This window comes from Callorhinus ursinus, unplaced genomic scaffold (genome assembly GCF_003265705.2).
Source record: "Callorhinus ursinus isolate GAN/ISIS: 27379988/994484 unplaced genomic scaffold, GSC_fseal_2.0 scaffold4, whole genome shotgun sequence".
NCBI classification, from domain to species: Eukaryota; Metazoa; Chordata; class Mammalia; order Carnivora; family Otariidae; genus Callorhinus; species Callorhinus ursinus.
The window spans coordinates 143,630,671-143,647,004 of NW_027397066.1; the positions used below are offsets into that span (position 1 = coordinate 143,630,671).

A 16,334-nucleotide genomic window follows, 5' to 3' on the forward strand; every position below is an offset into this window, starting at 1 on the left:
TTTTTTTTTTTTTAAAGGAAAGCTAGAAATTTAGGCCTATATAAAATCTCCTGATTTTTGTATTTTAAGAATTAAACCCACTCTGCAAACCAAGCATGAAAGTCCCGTGGGGTCACACTAGTTGGCATTCTCTGACCTAGGGAAGAAAAAGTACGGGAGATGGCAAAGGTAGGAGGAAAAGCAAAAGGCACTCAGCATTTCAGGCTACAGAAGGACCTTGCAAAGTTTCCCAGACCAACCAACCAACCAACCAATACCCCAGAAATGAAAAAGGCAAGGAGTTTCAGGAAGATTAAGAATGGTGGTTGTGATGGTTAATACCATGGGGGGGTGGGGAAGAAAAGAAAAAAGTGGTAGATGTCACTGGAAGGATAAAACAACAAATTAGAGCTCAGAAAAGGCAATTAGTTGGCAGCTGGGAGGGCAGTTTCAGGGACTGAAGAGCCAAAGGCTAATTGCAGGTGATCAGAAAACAGGCACTGAGCAGGTGTTAAGTGATTCTTGGGAGACTTCTGGCAGGGAAAGGAAGGAAAGAGGTAGAACCATAACTTGAAGGGAATGCAGTCAAGGAAAAGAGTTTTGAGGTGAGCAAAAAGCTACTCATTTTCCTACATTAAGGGGGAGACAGAGGGGAAAGCAAATAACTAAAATGCAAAACAGAAAAATGTACATGATGTGACCAAGTTCCTGGGAGGAGGAGAGAGAAACTGCCAAGGAAGAGAAACACTTCACCCACGAAGATGAGAAGGGGGGAATGTGAGCAGCACATATGCAGAAGGATTTAGAGAGAGAGGAAAGCTCTACCCTGAAGGTTAATGCTAAAGAGGCAGTCATACCTGTTATTTCTGAAGCAACAGATCTATAATCTTATCATGAGGCCAAGGAGAGAGAGAGAGACCAATGGATAATTTAAAAGTTGGGCTCAGTTCAGTTCTCTGTGCTTATGACTCTAATACACTAGGTTTGTGTGTGTCTCTATTTGGTATTTGTTCACCAAAAGTACACCACAAATAAGAAATGTCTATAAACCAAAAGGATACAATCCAATGACACATTTCATTTTCAAGGACCTCATTACCAGATGTTGTAATACTACATCTGGAATATGTATCAGGAGGTTAAGAATATACAATTGTCATTAATTTCTAAGTAAAAATCTGTCAGTGTCAAATGACACATGGACAAAAATTCCACAGTGATACGTAATCAGTTAATAAACCAGTGAACAAATATTTCTCCTGCGTGTACCTGAAGTGTGTGTGTGTGCGCGCGCGCGCGTGTGTGTGTGTGTGTGTGTGTATGAATGTATGAAGCAGTGGGAGGTGAGAAGGGGTAGGGAGGAAGGCTAATCACCAAGAAGGAATCTTACACAGAAAAATACTGAGAATACTGACCATCATGACTTTGCACTTTTGTTTAAGATCTTCCTTCTCAGCATATAGAGAAATTTTTGCTTCACACACGTGAAGCCTAATAGGTACAGTGCCGCTAAACACTGTTTTTTTTAAAAGATTTTATTTATTTATTCATGAGAGACAGAGAAAGAAAGAGAGAGAGAGAAGCAGACTCCCCGCAGAGCAGGAAGCTCGATGCAGGGCTCAATCCCAGGACCCCAGGATCATGACCTGAGCTGAAGGCAGACGCCTTCACAGGCATCCATTAAACACTATTTTTAAAGGAATACTGTTTTATAACACTTAGAAAAAATTTTCCAGAAATACACTCGATTTCATTTTAGAGAAACTTGTTCCCAGTGGTTTAATAATCAGTATGCTTCTGTTCATGCCACTTACACGCCACACACACACACACACACAGATGTGCAGAAGAATATAGAACATTCATTCAATCTTCTTCAGGATACAAGAAAGGACTTAACCCTTGGTTAATTAAAATCAATCTATTTTGCTTCTTAAAGCCTTAGTGACTTACAAATTTAGGATGTGTACAGTAATACAGTAAAACTTTAATAAATAATAATAACATTTAAAAGGCCTTAAAGTATGATGGTTTTAATTAACTTGTGGTTTTTCTTTTAAAAAAGGCAACCTCAGGTATTTGAAACTGTTGAAAAATGAGTCATTTCTGAAAATTAACCTTTTAGGTGTTAGAATTTGAAAAGCCATCATTATTCTTGATGAAAAATCAAAATGTCCTAAATACTTTTTAAGCAAAGCTTGCTAATAACAGTGGTTCTGTACCAGTATTAGGAACACTAGTATTACAGGTGCTGGAAGGCTAGTGCAGGGCAGAAGTGTGGGGCAGCAATGGACAGAATAGAGACCACAATTCACTTCTCAATTACTGGCTGTGTGTCCCTAAACAAGACACTTAACCAGCTTAAAAGAGGGGAAAAAATTAACTATATTATGATTTTAGCTACCAGAATGTTTATGTAGTCAAAAAACCTGATGATTAGTAGTACTATAATAATGTAGAGAATGGCAAAATCCTGTGTGTAGTATCATTACAGCATAAGGGGAAAAAATGGAAAGGTATTTATCAAAATTATATGTGAGGGGACTAAGGGTTGTTTCCTTTCCAACTTTCCCACAATGTGATTATATTACTGAAATAAAATCATTAAAAATATTCTTTAGGTAAGATGTGGCTCCCAAGGACTCACAGGAAAACATTAAATCATCTACACATGTAATTATACTCTTAGCATGTGCCAGATCTATAATGGTACAAATTGAGTATCCTAAAAGTTCGAAACAAGGAGGAGGCTGTTCTGTTCTGTTCTATTTCTGCAGAGGAGAATTCGAAAAGAAGGACTTCAAGAGAAATGACAGTATTCATCTGGACCTTGAAGAAAGAGTCAACTTTCTACAGATAGTTGGACAAAGAAATATCCCAGATGAGCTGTAAAAGCAGCAATTCTAAGGCATGCTTTCCAGGAACAATCAGTAGATCAACTTAGCAAGGGCCCTGGGTATGTCTAGGTGGATGTGGCCAGGCTAAGTAATTTGAGGGTCCCATGCGGAATCATTGTGGACGTTAGACATAAGTTGGTCATTATCCTCAGCCTCTGATGAAGGCACTACAGGAGACCTGCATTTTTATGTTCTTTAAAGCTACTCAGAGTACTGGAAACTGTCCATTTATGCAGTGAGAATTCAATAAACATTAACTGATCTTTAGAATCTCAGCTCCCTGAGTGTTTTCCTGATAGAAAACAAAAAGGAAACTCTTAAATTAGAAAGAGGCTGCTGAATAATAGATGGAGCATAAACTGTCTTAAATATTAAGTTCTTTATCTAATTTAAAGGCCTCTTTGTCAGACTGAGTCTAGTTAAGTTGCCTCTAGCCACCTATATTAAGCAGTTCTTCTTGGACTCCAGAGGAGACCCTCCTTTGCCCTTAGAAATTCAGAAACCAGTGCTCATTTTCCCCTCTATCATTGTGGCAGAACAAAAGGCAACAATTATTTTTGTTTTTTTTTCCCTAGACAACAATTATTGTATCAAGTTGGTAAGAAAACATGCACAATGAGACAGAGCCCACAGTGCTAAAAAAAAAAAAAAAAAGATATTACTCCAATGTGTTCCGTTATCAGAATTAAAAATTAAAAGTGTGAAGGAAACATCAAAACGAAGCAGGTATTGCTAGGAGAGCTATTTAAAATGGCGCCAGGATGCCATTAAGGAAGCAAGGCTCATGCATAACCCCACCTGAAAGAAAAGACGAACTTTAAAATATAGGTCACTGCCAAACCATAAGCATCCTGGAGCATCAGCTGCAACTCTGCTGTTTCAAGAGAAATGAACTTTTTTCTTTTAGACCTTTTGTTAGTGATAGCCTTTAGCAACTAATCATATAGAGGTAAGAATAGCTTCAGTTTTTCAGCATCAGTTATAATTCTTGACAATTTTTGTGGCTCTACTGGAAATCCTCACTTTCCTTTAAAAGCCCTCTCCTTTTCTCCCCACTTCAAAATACATTTTCATGCCCCACAAGAGCCCACCGTGCTCTGTCATCTCCTCAGTGTTTGCGGGCTGCAGTAATGGTCCTCTTGGTCCAGAACCTCCCAACTCAGTTGAGGTTCAGGCTCTGTTTGGGTGTCCTATGTTGCCAGCCTTTGTAAGATTTCCTGTTTTGTCTCCGGTGAGCACACACACTGTTAAAATGGGTAGCTCAGTCCCTTTCTGGAACTCTTGCTGGCTTTATATATAAAAAAATATGGAACCTTGTCCTGCAAATGTTTGTCATGCTGACCGGCTATTACTCAGGATAACTTACAATTGAACTGGCCTACTGGGGCTTTTCTGAAATTCCTAAATTGGTTTATCTGTGCAGCCAACTGAAAGAGGTTTAAGATAAAACAGCCTAAGTGGGAAGCTTATTTTCATTGATATTTCAAGGCCTCTCAATGCATAATTACTTCCAAAACTGCTTCCTTGTGGAATGCTAACTTGAAATTAACCAAGGCTAATTCTGAGCTGTCTCAGAGACTTTCTAAACTGGAGGAGTCTTCCAAAGCCTCATCTGTTGTCTCTGCTTGTATTCCCTCTGCTCCTCCTCCTGCATGCCCACCACACCTCTCTATCCTTCACTAGCTGAACTTCCTTGCAATAATGACTCAGATCCTGAGCCACCAGCTTTTGCCACTCCCTTTGAGGTTAAACCTAATGAAGGTGGTTCAGGGACCCCCATCTGTGACCTCTACTCCTTGGACAAAACCAGAACTCTGAGCTATTACTAAAGAGTTCCAGGATCCTAAATATAATCCTATAAGCTTTGCGAAGGAATTTAACCTAGCGATGCAAACTTATCAGCTAGGTTACTCCAGTCTTTACCAACTGATTCACATGCTCATTGGTGAAGGTAGAGCTAAAGAATGGATGGACATAGTAAATTAGAAAAATCCTCTTGAGAATTTCAGTAAGTGGAGAGCAAGTGACCAATCGAATGTTCTCAAACTAGCAAAAAAACTTTATGAGATTCCTAAACTCTTTCCTAAAACTATTGATTGGAAAAAGATTCAACAATGTACTCAAAACCTAATGAAGATGTTTATGATTACTCTCCCTGAGAGAATCTAAAAACAATATTCTTGTCTAGATTCAATTAATTATGAAATGTCCACCCTTTTTAACTCAACCTTCCTGAACAGGTTCAATGAAGAACTAACTAAGCACACTTGTTTAACCTAAGCAGCTTAACTGAGCCACTATGGATCCTCACAGGCTAGTCAACCTGCCTGAACAATTAGCCAGATGATCCAAAGAAAAAAGCCACCCAAGTTTTAAGTACCCAGATTCAAGCCACCCAAATAATGATCTTACAAACACAACACTTAACAACCAAACTTGCCTTCCAAAATCTACCAGGCAAGCCATCCCTTAAAGGCATCTGCTACGACTATAAAAAGCCCAGACACTGGAAAAAGTTTTGTTTACCACGTAAGAGGCTCCTATAAGACCAATAGCCTCTGAAACCGTAATTCCTCCTGGGGATTCCAACCTAAATACTCCCAACAATAGGGATGCTCCAAGGATCAAAAGGGGATTTTCCCCATGCTTTTGACTAACTCCTTGGGGAAAATAGACTTACCCATTGGGAATGAGGTAACTAAAGCTGTAAGAGACACTGGAGCCACACTCAGTCCTCATTCTACCTGAATTATGGCCTAAAAATGTAACTGATATTGGCTGTATTCATTGTGTACTACCAATAAAAATATAAACTGATGAAAATAACCCCCTGCCTAATATTCACCAATTAAATGCAGAGGCTACTCAAGGAATTAAGCCCATTATCGAGGAATACGTTAAGCAAAGTCTCACTGTTTCTCATACAAGTCCTTGAAACACTCCTATCCTGTCCAAAAACCTCATGGAAGGAGATGGAGGTTTGTCCAAGATCTGAGAGCAATAAGCAACACAGTTATACCTCCACACCCAGCTGTGCCTAATCCTCCCACCTTGCTCTAAGCCATACCACCAGAGAGTAAATTCTTTACAGTTATATATTTCTGTAGTGCCTTTTCAGTATTCCTATCAATTCCAGAAGCCAGTTCCTATTTGCTTTCATTTGAGAGGACAACAATACACTTGGACAGTAATATCTCAGGGTTACACTGAGAGTCCAACCTACTTTTCTCAAAACTTAAAGACAGACATCACCAATAAAGAGTTTCCGTATCAATCCTCCCTTCTACAATACGTACCTGACTTCTGTGTTCAACTTCTGGAGAGGCATCTCTCAAAAACAGTCTCCACCTCCTTCAGGAACTAGCAAAAAAGGGGACACAAAGTATCTAAAGAAAACCTTCAATTCTGTAAATCCCAAGTTAAGTATCTGGGACATTTGATCACTAACCATAGCCTTCTCTGGATCCCAATAGAATTCAAGCTATCTTAACTTTTCCAAAGACAACTCAGAATTTTTAGGGTTGGTAGGATATTGTAGAAATTGTATTCTATAATTTCTCTGCTATGGCTCAGCCTTTATATTCCCTTCATAAGCTGACATGCATGCAAGCAACTGCTGCCACCACTAACCTTTTACCACATGTAGAAGAAATAGTAGTTCACCACTGACTACATACACCTCACTGGGCAGAAGCCCTGCTTAAGTCCCATCACACTCAACATCCATCCACAAGCAGACTAACCTCCTATGAATTTTTTTTACTATCCCCTTTGTATATTACTATTGCTTGCTACAATACATGAAACACTGCTATTCTTCCTTTGCCTACAAATGAACTTCCTCATGATGGACACTGACAAACCAACTGCTGACTCCTTGAATTGATTTACAGGAAAGCCCTCTTGAAAATACTGAATTAATATGGTTTCCTGATGGATCCTACCTAAAAGATGAAACAAGTCAATAACAGGCTGGTTACATAATTGTTTCCTTAAATGGAACAACTGAAGCTGACTCAATGCCCCAAGCAACTTCCACCCAACAGGCACAACTTCATGCATTAGCTTGAGCTTGTGTCTTAGTCAAAAATAAAACTGCCAATATTTATACTGACAGTCAATATGCCTTTGGTGTTACCCATGACTTTGTAATACTTTGGAAACAAAGAGGTTTTCTGACCTCCTCTGGACAGAAGATAAAAAAAAAAAAATAGCACTTGTGTTTTAAACCATTAAGAAGCCATTCAATTACCTAAACTTCTAGCCTATAAAAACTCCTACACACTCCATGGCAAATACAGAAGAAAGTAAGAGAAAGCATTTGGCTGATGCAGCTGCCAAGAAAGCAGCCCTCAATTCACCCCCTAATATAATCAGGACATCCTTAACCTTGGCTGAGTCCTTTATTGATATGATGGACCTTCTGACAGCACATTTGGCTGCCCAACAAAATAAGAAAAAATGTGTTGAACAAGGATGCAAATTTAAACCAAAAAGCAGGGCACCTGGGTGGCTCAGTTGTTAAGTGTCTGCCTTCGGCTCAGGTCATGATCCCAGGGCCCTGGGAAGTAGGGAGCCCACTTCTCCCTCTCCCCCTCTGCTCGTGCTCTCTCTCACTATCTCTCTCTCAAATAAATAAATCTTTTTTAAAAAATAAAATAAACCAAAAAACAATTTATGGGTAGGTCCAAATGGATGGCCAGTCCTCCCTGTATTAACAATTAATATACCCACAACTTAACTGATTGGAACACTGACATAATGATCTTATGGGGAAAACAGTGCTACTGGAAGCCATATCTCAAAGCTCCTTCCCAAGTATACCAGAAATGTCAAATTTGTCTGAAACATAACCCTAGAAAACTCATTCATACCTCTATGCGACATTTTCCCTTACCCTCAGGTCCCTTTGTTTTATGGCAAATAGACCTCATCCAGTTGCTGCCTTCTTAGGGATACAAATTTGTACTGGTAATCATCTGTATACTTTCTCACTGGGTAGAAGCATTTCCATGCCACAGAGCCACGCCTCATCAGTAGGCAAAATATTATTAGAAAAAAAGTATTTTTGCTTGGGGAATTCCCTCAGAGCTCCATAATGACAGAGGTTTCCATTTCACTGGTCAGGTAATTCAATCTGTAAAATCTGGCCCATCCTACACTTTCATTGTGAGCTTACCATGCCCAGTCCTCAGGACTGGTGGACTGTACAAATAGGATTATAAAAAATCAATTGGCAAAACGCACAGAATCCTTTAAATAGCCGCTCAACTTTAGGTCCACACCTACAGGAAAAAAGCAGGTTGTCACTCTTTGAAATGATCACTGGCAGACCTATGAGGCTAGATGATGGAATGTACAAACCACTTTTGTTAAAAGAAGACCTTTTAATCTACTGCAAGGAACTCATAAAAGCCCTCAAAATTAACGTATAGCTCATAGAGCAATCTTTTCACAGCATGCTCCCAGGAGAAAAAGACATACATTACCATGACCTCCAACTTGGTGATTATGTTTATTGGAAACATCATCTCCACGAAGATACCTTACAGCTCCAATAGAAAGGACCACACCAAATTATTAACCAATCCTTGTGATGCTAAACCCAAGGGTAATGACTCATGGATTAATTTCAAAAGGGCCTCAAGTCCCGAATGGTCATCCCCAGCCTTTGGGGACCTCAAATTAAAAGTCTCCAGAGAACACAAGACCACCTTGAAGACCACCCAGCCAGGATTAGAAGCAAATGACAACTGACGTAGACTGCTTTCCAAGAATCTGGACCAGGCCTGTATATTAAACTCTTTAGCCAATGAACATTCATGAAATATTTGGTACCCTACTCCTTTTTACAGCAATAACTGCACTCTGCTTAATTTCTTCTTATTCCTCCTGGTTTTAATTGTTTAACTCTGTTTAAAGAGCTCTGATTTTACTATATCCAAAGATGATTCCCCTAATCCTACTCATTTTGTCCTCAGCCCACAGGGAAACTTGGCATAAAAGTACCTTTGTTTGGTTATCCCATACTATGGCCAAAGCAAGAAACTTACCTGATTGCTGGATATGTCATCATCAGCCCCTTACCAACCATGGTATAACAGCTGATCCCTTTGTTATACCTGTCAGTAATTTTTCATCCCTTCTGAATTGCACCACAAATCGAACAACATCTTCAAGCTCCTCTTATCGTGTCAAGATAGTTTTGCTGCCAGGCAAAACAAATCCCCCATGCTTTGAGGTTCCTCCTATCTGAAGAAGTACCTATAATATCCATGAACTCTCCTTTATCAATGGTTTCACTCAACAATAAATATCCTCCTAGTATATCTTGCCCTGGCCCTCTGTTTAACACCTTCTCCCAACTAGAAATGAGATCTACAGGCTGGGCAAACAAGCCACTCAATGCCTGAAAAAATAATTATGTTAACCTACATACAGATTCCTGGTTTGATCATATGCCCTCTTCCATACTGGTAAACGAATCTATAAATAACCAGACACTGGCAGGTGTACTTTGTGTACCTTCAGGACACATATTTGTCTGTGCATATAAAAATAAACCATAGACATTCGATTGTTTAGATAGTTGGAGACTCCCTGGACAATGTCTCCGGTTATTTAACAACTCCACTCACAATTCTTAAATTAATAACTCAAGGTTCCCAGAAACCAGGAAGACAAAAGAGAGTCCTTAATATAATTGAGGATTACCCTGATGAAGATTCCTCTGTATATGAGCACAACAGGTGTGGCCACTCCCAAGCCTGTGACCTCCCTGGAGGGGTCAACCCTTCAGAAACAGCCCAGTTTGGTGGAATTTTTAGCTCCTGGCTGGGACAGGAACTGCATGGAACAAATACATGATATGACACCTATCCCAAACTATAAAAAGAATGGGCAGATCAACTGCTAGAGTCATTAGGGCTCAAAAGAAATCTTTAGATTTTCCTTCCTGGGTGGTCCTTGACAACCACATAGCTTTAGACTACCTACTGAATGCCCAAGGAGGGGTTTGTGCTATCACAAACACTTCCTGTTGCACCTGGATTCAACTAAGCTTTTCAAACTCACCAAATCCCTAAAAGGAACTCATTCCCCTGGAATAACAAGCTGGTTTAACCTTAGATTTCCATATTTATTCAGCTGGTTTCCAACTAGGATGGGGACCATCCTAAGAAAGGGATGACAAATAATATTAGTCATTGTTTTATTAATCTATTAGTTCTTTGTTTTACTGCAATTATTAACTCTTTGCCTTTCTCAATGTTATACCATGATTCAGGAAACCAAAATTATTGCTCGAAAACTCCAAATGATAGGCCAAGCTTACTCACTTGGACTTCTTGATACTCCTATCATAAATTTGATAAACTGCTCAAGTGAGGACAATGCCTAAGCCTTGTCTCCTGAAAACCTCCCTGTTGTGCAAATGTGGTCATAAGCTCTCCTCAAACATACCAATCACCCTACCTCTACTTTCCTTCCTCTGTGGGATGTGACTTTCTAAGAATGAGCCTTCCTAGAGCTCAGGATGCCTATACTAATGTTGGATGACCTACTAGTTGATCACCAAATCCTTCCAAGGAAAGATTTCAATCAAAGGGGAGAAATGTGAAAGAAGTATCAAAATGGAGTCAGGCTTGCTAGGAGAGCTATTTAAAATGGAGCCAGGAGGCCATTAAGGAAGCAAGGCTTATTGCATGTCCCCACCTGAAAAAAAGGCAAGCTTTAAAATACAGGTCACTGCCAAACAAGCATCCTGGGGCACCAGCTGCAACTCTGCCATTTCAAGAGAAATGAACTTTTTTCTTCTACTTACAAATGGACTTTTTGCTTAGTGATAGCCCTTAGCAACCAATCATGTTCAGATAAGAATAGCTTCAACCTGTCAGCACTAATCATAAATCTTGACAAACAATTTATGTGGCTTTACTGGAAATCCCCTCTTGCATTTAAAAGCCCTTCTCTTTTCTCCCCACTTTGGAACACATTTTCAATTCCTCCTCGAATCTGTGTCTCTTGAATTGCAGTTCTCAGACCCCAAATAAAAGCCTCCGGTGTGCCCTTCAGTCTTGCTGCATTTCTCTATCGACAAAAGTATGATGCTAAGCAACAGAATAATTCTCCCTTATTGATTTCTCAACAATATCTCTAAATTTCATTTGTAAAAATTAATTTACTTCAGAACTGAAGGAAGAGTGTGGTAAACAACATAGTAATTCTTCCTCTCTTTCTAACAATTTCTCTAAGTTTCTTTTATAAAAATTAATTTACTTCAGAATTAAAGGGGAAATTTGGATGTGAAGCAATATAGTTATTTTCTCCAACCTCCCCCCAATTTTCCTACATTTCTTTTATTAAAAATGATTTCAGGGGCGCCTGAGTGGCTCAGTCAGTTAAGCATCTGCCTTCAGCTCAGATCATGATCTCAAGGTCCTGGGATTGAGCCCGCCATTGGGCTCCCTGCTGAGCCCTCCCTGCTTCTCCCTCTCCCTCTGCCTGCAGCTCTCCCTCCTTGTTCTCTCTCTCTGTCAAATAAATAAATAAAATCTTAAACAAAATTTTCAATTAATTGAACATTTTACTTTGTAATTTTAAAGGAAAAGAATACACTGAAAAAGACAGATGATACAATATTTTCTTAAACTGCTCAATCACCTCTGATTATTAAGTCAAGATTAATAATCAAGAACTACTATTTTGGAGGTACCTAGGTGGCTCAGTCTGTTAAGCGTCTGACTCTTTATTTTGGTTCAGGTCATGATCTTAGGGTTGTGAGATGGAGCCCCAGGTTGGGCTCATGCACTGGGTCAGGAGACGACTTAAGATTCTTTCTTTCCCTCTCCCTCTGCCCCTCCCCACATTCCCCTCTCTCATTTCTCTAACTCTCTCTAATAAAAAAGACTATTATTTTGGTCTTCTGCTCTTATTATTCTCTAGAGCAAAGGCTTTAGGTTAAGAAAGAAAGTTATTGCTATTCTGAGCTCCTTCAAGGGTCAGTCACCTTGTCAACTTCTAACTATGTACCTAAATCTCTACCTCTTATTTCCTGGAGCACAGATGATATCTCCCAATTCCCTGACTCTGTAGAAGAGAAAGCTAGCACTCCTATCCTTGAGGCCACTTGTGCTTTCTGAGACCGGCACATATGATTTTTCCCTGTTAAGGCTGATAACACTTAATTCTCTTCCCTAGCTGTGGAAACATCTCCCAAGAATTGCCTGTGGTTTGCTCCTAAAAGTTGAAAACAGCAAATAACACCTCATCAAATTGTATACTTTAAATATGTGCAGCTTATTGTATATCACTTATAACTCAATAATGTTATTTTAAAAAATGAGGAACCTTGACAATAAGGTCACCCAGCTCTCCTCAAGGGAGCCAAAGGAATAATCCTAAGCAGGTGAAAATTCATCTCAGAAAGTACTAGGGAGTCATCTGTATATTAGAGATAAATAATCAGTAAAGGCTTCAAGATCTAATCCACAGAATACGGTTACCATTATTTGGTTTGGAAAAATTCTAAAGTAGGCACAACCAAATACTCACCCAGCCTCATTAATTAAAAAGAAAAAAAATCTCACTAAGGTCACACAACAGACCTTTTAGGCGTTGAGAAATGGAACTTCCTGAAATAACACTAAGATAAATCAATGATGAACTAGATGCCTAGGTAGTGAAAGATGGGAGTATTAGCTAAAAAATGTAAAACTTGTCAACATCTAAAAACCAATCTGGTTTTGGTTTAGAACCTTTCGCTCTAAAGGTTGTTAGGCTGTTCATTCATTCTTAGAACCAATATTTATTGAGAGCCTATAATGGGCAGGGGCTATACAAGGACCTCAAGGGACCAAGGTAAACCAGAAAGAAGATAAGGTGCTACCCTTAGGAGCTCACTTCCTAATAGGGGCAGGAAGACAGTAATCACATCAACAAATAACTCAAAATAGTTGAAGAGAATATAAAATGCTATAAAGGAATAATAACAGTGGGGATAATAATCATAGCTATCACTTAAACAGCTCTGACTAGGCACTACAGCACTGCTTTTAAGTATAGTTGGAATTAACCCACCCTATGAAGTGGTTCTATTGTACAAATGAAGAGATGAGGACCAAAGTCACTTAGACACTTAGTGGTAGAGCAAAGACTTGAATCCCAGCCATCTGGATTCAGAGTCCAAGTTTTTCCTCACAATCACACCACCAGGTGTGGAAGGTAAAGCAACTGGAAAAGGAGAAACTACTTTAGATAAGGTGGTGAGGAAAAGTCTGTCAGAAGAAGTGGCAGAGATCTAAAAAATGAGAAACATAGCCCTTCTTTCTGGCAGTAATTAAAGAGTAAGCATAGTTGTCTACTGGGCCATACCTACTTCATGCCATCTGCACATAAAGAATGCTTATTTTTATATTACATCTATATAGCAGAGGAGCAGGTTGCTAAATAATTTTTTTGTTGCTGTTAAAAAAAACTGGGCAAGTGATATTTGAAATGAATGACTAAGAATCAAAATAAAATGATAAACTTAATAAAAATTTATAGTTCACCAGAACCTACAATGCACAATGGTTGAAAACATCGCAAATCCCATATTTAGCATTTACTTCATTCAAACTTTTTTGCTTGCTAAGAATCATGTCATACTTGTTCAAACGACTGCTAAACTTGAATGAGTCAGCTCTGAATTAATGACATTGTTAAAGTCTTCCATCCTATTTTGCAGAAGAGTGGTATTTTTGAACAAATAAAGAAGAAAGCTACTGATTTCTTTTTTATACTGCATTCAGTCCTTGACAAATATACCCTTTTATACGTATCCTGGCATGGTGTCTTCAAGAATTCCCCAGATTTCCCTAAGAAACCCCTACCCCTTCCAAATTTCCAGCTTGCCCAAGTCTAGGCAGATCCTGTCTAAGCAGAAGAGAATCCACAACCTCTAAGGCTCAACCTCAATCTTAGGTGCTTAAACAAAGGCTCTAAGGGGCCATTCTTTGCCCTACTCATTCTCCTTAACCAGAGGCTCCCACTCTGTTCAAACTGTGAAGAATTCTGTACTTCAATAAAAGGTCATTTGTTTGTGGCTATACCACACCACAGTTTTATTACCTTATTCTAATACAGGTGCAGATTGTACTACACAGTTATGGGATGTTAAGGGAGAAGAGAAAGAGAAAGAAGACAAGAAGGAAGGGTAAACATTGCAGCAGCATTTCTATTTCTCAGGGTCTCATTCCTCCCACTCAATTCTCTTTACCCACCTCTAATACTCAGCTCCTTTCAATTTATCCCACCCCCTAATTCCACAGCTGAACCCCATGATTCTACTCCAGGTCCACAATCCCACCCCTAAGCCCATTCTGTGTAGAGTTTCTGCCACAACCAAGTTCCTTGAGCATTTCCATGAGCAAAGCCAACCAGCAGGAGTTGAGGGGGAGTTCCCACTTCTGCTGACAGGCCTGTGGAGATCAAAGATGTCACCCTGAGACTCAGAATTCAATTCTGAACTCATTTCTTTCATTATATGTAGTAGTGAGATTCTTTTATTTGATCATTACTATACTCTGCCATATTCTGGATTACAGTCCAGTCTGAGCTCCAAACCACTATGCATAAAAAACAGCAGTGCCAGACCCTTCAAAATATGTTACACATTTGATCCTCTCAGACCATCTGGGGGAGGGGGGAAGGTAACAGTTTTTGGAGTACTGTGAAAAAAGCAAAAGCACCTAACAATCACGGAGACTTAAATGTATATTTATAAGATACAAGAGATTGTTTTACACCTGGATTTTTATAACACAGCCTGTTTTTATACTGGGGATAGTCTGGACCCTAAGTGGGTCAGAGCAACATAAAGACCATTTCAGGAAAAAGGTTCAGTTTTTGATTCCTTATAGTTAGCTTTACCCCATCTAAGACTGCCTTGTAAGACAGTCTATACTTTATTTAAATAGTTGAATTTTGATAGGTTGCTACTGAAATCCCCCCCAATTCCCCTGAAGGCTAAACCAGGTGTTACTAATCCCCAGATGTTCTGCTCCTACGAGAAACTTCAATCTGATGGCCTGACATCAAAGAAATGTTCATAGTCTCTTAGAGATAGATGATTTGTTTATCTGGTCTCAACTGGCAAAATTCTGGTTCAAATGAGAAAAATACTCATTTGAAAGAAAGGAGGCAGAAGAATGAAAATACCTTCCCCTTGGGCAGAAGTTTATCTTTCCAACTTAAGTTAGAATAAATAATCCTAATGACCCGAGCGACTCAAAATGACTCTCGATTTGCCAGGGGTGGATCCTTTACGCCTATCTGCACAATTCTACACCTGCTCAATAACAAAAAAGTATAGCAATCCTTTTTCATGCATCACAAACCAAGTATTGGCATGTAATATTGATAATACCTAACAAGTAAAGACAAGCTTTCATTACTAATCTCGTGCTTACCCATGCTTTTCAGTGTAACTATTCAAATACTTGGAAATGCTTGTAATTTTCCATGACCCACAGCTAGAATATAAAAATAATATACAGGAAGGATTGCCTGAGAGTTAAGAATTTTTTCTGTTGTTTACTTTCAAAGGAGAAAAAAATGTTTCAATAAATAGGAACATATGGATAAAAATCAAGGCTCGTACATGGTTTGAATTATTTTTCCATGGGCATACGGTAGTCAAACTGATTTTTAATGAAAACTTTAACTACAATGACAGGATTTGTCATTTTAGTTTTCAAAATCATGCCAAAACAAATGCCTCAGATAAAAAGGTGGAAAAATAAGTAATGGTGGTTTTTCCTTTTTACATGCTTAAGATACATGCTTTGATATCTTAAATGACAGAATTACTTTTAATTTCCCCAAACAACCTATTCTCTCTTACTTTTTGGCTCTTGCACATGCCAGTCTTCCTGCATGGATGTTCTCCTTGCCATAAAAATGCACCTTTTCTATTACTCTTGGTTAACATTTATTTATCCATCACACAGACATCCACTAAGAACTCACTTCTTCTAGAATCCTTCTGTGACCTCAGCTAACTTTGTAACGTTGTTTGCACTGTTTCATTCTTTAAAAATGCCTTCAATTTGTTTTCAGCAAGAAATTCTTATGACTAAAGGACATGAATGTTTATGACATATGATGTAACGCAGGCTTATGATGTAATGTTACAATAAATTGTAACATCCTATTTCATTTTTAATTTGTGTTATTCTTTAAAGTAACAGAACCATACTCTCTATAAAGACTTCACTGAATCAGGCTGGCCATAACCTTCCCGAGTAAAGCTGATTAAAAAGGAAGGGGGGTAGGGGAGGGACTAAGGTATTCCTGGGATAACATGGGGGAATATTCATTCTTTTACATCATGTTTATTAGAGGCCTACTCTGCAAATCACCGTTCTAGTTCTGATGATGTGGCAGATAATGAAAAGAAATAAGTAAACAATCACACAC

General features: G+C 38.9%; 1 protein-coding gene across 3 annotated transcripts in view; it reads right to left on the bottom strand.

The window, feature by feature from the left end:
- The window catches only part of SH3RF1 (SH3 domain containing ring finger 1), a 176,767-nt gene that overhangs the window by 46,719 nt on the left and 113,714 nt on the right, over positions 1-16,334 (bottom strand). The window lies entirely within an intron of this gene.